The sequence below is a fragment of the Oncorhynchus tshawytscha genome, linkage group LG33, assembly GCF_018296145.1.
Source record: "Oncorhynchus tshawytscha isolate Ot180627B linkage group LG33, Otsh_v2.0, whole genome shotgun sequence".
NCBI classification, from domain to species: Eukaryota; Metazoa; Chordata; class Actinopteri; order Salmoniformes; family Salmonidae; genus Oncorhynchus; species Oncorhynchus tshawytscha.
The window spans coordinates 42,949,410-42,953,617 of record NC_056461.1 but is presented as its reverse complement, the minus strand read 5'-3'; positions in this window follow the sequence as shown (position 1 = coordinate 42,953,617).

Below are 4,208 nucleotides of genomic sequence, written 5' to 3'. Positions count from 1 at the left end.
GTGGGTGAGGTGTCCACCACTGCGACCTGTATGCTCTAGTTGGCTGGCCCTCGCTACATATTCGGCGTCAAACCCACTGGCTCCAAGTCATCTCCAAGTCTTTGCTAGGTAAAGCCCCACCTTATCTCAGCTCACTGGTCACCATAGCAACACCCACCTGTAGCATCCGCTCCAGCAAATGTATTTCACTGGTCATCCCCAAAGCCAACACTGCCTGTGGTCGCCTTTCCTTCCATTTCTCTGCTGCCAATGACTGGAACGAATTACAAAAATCACTGAAGCTGGAGACTCATATCTCCCTCTCTAACTTTAAGCATCAGCTGTCAGAGCAGCTTACCGATCACTGTACCTGTACACAGCCCGTCTGTAAATATCACACCCAACTACCTCATCCCCATATTATTACTTACCCTCTTGCTCTTTTGCACCCCAGTATCTCTACTTGCACATCATCATCTGCACATCTATCTATCACAGTTTTAATGCTAAATTGTAATTATTTCACCTCTATGGCCTATTTGTTCCCTACCTCCCTACTCTTCTACATTTGCACTGTACATAGATTGTTTTTTATTGTGTTATTGACTTTACGTTTGTTTGTGTAACTCTGTCGCACTGCTTTGCTTTATCTTGGCCAGGTCTCAGTTGTAAATGAGAACTTGGTCTAAACTGGCCGATCTGGTTAAATAAAGTTTAAATAAAATAAATCAATAAAAAAGGAGTGTCTTTCAGTGTCTCCTAAATTGTTTCATTTTGGTGTTTGTCAGTGTCTTTGTTAGTTCACCCTTCTATTTGAGTGACATTATTTGGTTTTCTAGTTGGGGAACATAACAATCGATTAGTTAAATATAGACTTTCCACCACTACAAATAATAAAAGGTAACATATCCTCCAAATAAGTATCACACAATTACATTATTGATTATTGTATAATTTAGAACAGTATCTTGCAGGATTCAACAGTTGACTTGTAAGAGTTGTTGCCCTGTTCCTTCCTCTGAGATCATCATTCTAATGGAATCTAGAAAGAACAAAACCCTGTCCTCAAATTGTACATCAAAAGGCGCAAAGACCCAAAACATGGGCAAAGGCGCAAAACATCCACGTCAATTTTTTTGTTGTTGTAGTTTTTGATCAAATAACATGGAAAACAAGTACTTACTGTGCAGTAATATCTGACCATCCTTACAAACCACTTACTGTAAATGTACATTAGTGTATTTTACAGAGGCCGGTCATCGAGGTTTGTACCTGTAGACTCTACATCACCATAAAGAACAACACAATCCAGTAATTAGTACATTGAGACATCAAACAAGCCTGAAATCTTGAACAATGACTCTTCACATCTAGTGGAAGCCATAGGAATTGTAATCTGGTGGGGGGAGGTGGGGGGAAATGAACCATACTCAGAAGGTGGGGGGAAATTAACCATATTCTGGTAATCCAGCCAGTTGAACATATGCGTTGGTACTTAATGAATATGATGTCAGTTCGGTTGTCATCTGAGACATTCTCATCAATGATAAGATGACATAAACTCTACAGTGGAAAGTCTACACATCAGAGTTATCGGATTCACATGGAATTGTTGTTCAATTTAAACGTTTGAATATAAAATTATTGGTGAAAAGATGTAGGATGTAATTTTAGCTTCCAAATGCGAGATTTGGGTTTTCATAAGGTTAGGGCTCTGTTCAATCACTGGCCCGCCCCTGTGAAGAGACATGGGTTATAAAACTATGAAAACATACCCTTCTCCCTCCACTATATAAAGCCTTGGCGAAAATGTAACCTCCTATTCCGAGGATGTGAGGAAAACGGTCCTTACGTTAACAGGACTAACATGTCAGCTGTTCCGGGTACATTAGGATGATGATCCGATGTCAGAATGGTTCAGATAATAACTACAGAACGAAGCCAACCTCAGCGTGAGCTTTGGTTGCGAATGGTATGAACTTTGAACTCTTATTCACTCCAGAAGTGATACCTCCTAGCCGTTGAGTTAGCAGCAGCAGATGCAAACGAGGGTTAGGAAGGAACAGACAGTGTCCCGTCTATCACACAACGACGTTACTACAACGTATTCAATTGACCACCAGAGACATTCTTCAAAGGACTCTGTTGGGCAACACGGCCTCCCATCTACCATCAACCTACTGAAGCGCAGCTCAGAGTAAATATTTATTGCATTTTCCTTTTCCAGATGGGGCGGTAATTTAGAATGCATAAGATACTGTATTTATGATAGCATGGCTTCTCCCTTTGTTCTTCAGTCTTCCCGCTCTTTCACTCAAACCCAACCCCCTTTTCTTTGTATAACCAGCTGTCCTATCTGTTCTGTCCGCCAGGGCCGTTTTCCTTTATGACATCATTTGTAATCAAGGTATGATTCATTCTGTGTATATGTAATTCTGTGTGATTAGTTAGGTATTTAGTAAATAAATAATTAAACCCAATTCTGTTAGCCAGGGTTCGTGAAGATAACCAAGAATTTACAACTTTCAGATGAGACTGAAATAAGGTGACGATTAATATTGACTGCTATTAATGTAAAATATTACTAGGTCTTTAAGAGTTTATTCAGAAGATAACTGCTCTATAAATATTATTTTGTGGTGCCCTGACTTTCTAGTTAAAGACATTTACATGATTAGCTCAATCAGGTACTATTAATTACAGAGAAAGGATTTTATAGAATAGCATGTCATATCACTTAATCCGGCATAGCCAAAGACACGACAATGTACTATAGCCCTATTACAATAAAACCTTGCATGAATACTAAATAATGCTAATTAACCTGTTAAAGGTGAAGTTGTGGGCTGTCTGTGTATTTTACTTGTTATATTAATGTTTAGGCTATTTGCTTTGCTTCTAAATCTTAGTGTCTCTTCAGCCAGCGAGGCATCTAGGTTTTGAACTGTTGCAGACAGGAAGAGCCGCGCATCTGCCCTCTAATTGGCTAAAATAGACGCATCTGCCAACCTTATTGGATAAAATAGTCGCATCTGATCTCGTCTCTTCCTACCTGCCTTCCAAATTTGGCATGTTTATGTTTTTCCATTGTTAGAGCTGTCACTCAACTTGTCAATATAATACACTGAACAAAACGCAACATGTAAAGTGTTGGTCCAATGTTTCATGAGCTGAAATTAAAGATCCCAGAAATGATCCCTTAGCACAAAAATGCTTATTTCACTCAAATATTCAAACACGACTGTATTTACATCGTTGTTAGTGTTCATCTGTTGTAAAGATAATCCATCCACCTGACAAGTGCGGTATTTCGAGTAGATGATGTAACAGCATGATCATTACACAGTTGCACCTTGTGCTGGGGACAATAAAATGCCATTGTAAAATGTGCAGTTACGCCACACAACACAGATGTCTTAAGTTTTGAGGGAGTGTGCAATTGGCATGCTGACGGCAGGAATGTCCACCAGCGCTGTTGCTAGAGAATTGAATGTTAATATATCCTCCATAAGAATCTGGCAGTATATCCAACCAGCATCACAACCGCAGACCACATGCATGGCATCGTGTGGGCGAGTGGTTTGTTGATGTCAACATTGTGAAACGAGTGCCCCATAGTGACGGTGGTGGTATGGTATGGGAAGGCATAAGCTACGGACAACAAACGCAGTTGCATTTTATTGATGGCAATTTCAATGCACAGAGCTACCGTGAAGATATATTTTTTTAAAGATATCTGTGACCAACAGATGCATATCTGTATTCCCGGTCAAGTGAAATCCATGACCAAATGTATGTCAAACATGACCAAACTGCTCGTCAAACATCTCATTCCAAAATCATGAACAAAAATATGGAGTTGGTCCCTCTTTGCTGCTATAACAGCCTCCACTCTTCTGAGAAGTCTTCCACTAGTTGTTGGCACATTGCTGAAGGGACTTGCTTCCATTCAGTCACAAGAGCATTAATGAAGTAGGGTTCTGATGTTGGGCGATAAGGCCAGGCTCGCAGTCTGCGTTCCAATTCATCCCAAAGGTGTTCCATGGTGTTGAGGTCAGGGCTCTGTGCTGGACTGTCAAGTTCTTCCACACTGATCCCAAAAAACATTTCTGTATTATAGATCCCATTTCATGAATCTTCCGACGAACAGTTATTGTGCTGACCTTGCTTCCAGAGGCAGTTTGGAACTCAGTAGTGAGTGTTGCAACCGAGGACAGACAATTTTTGTA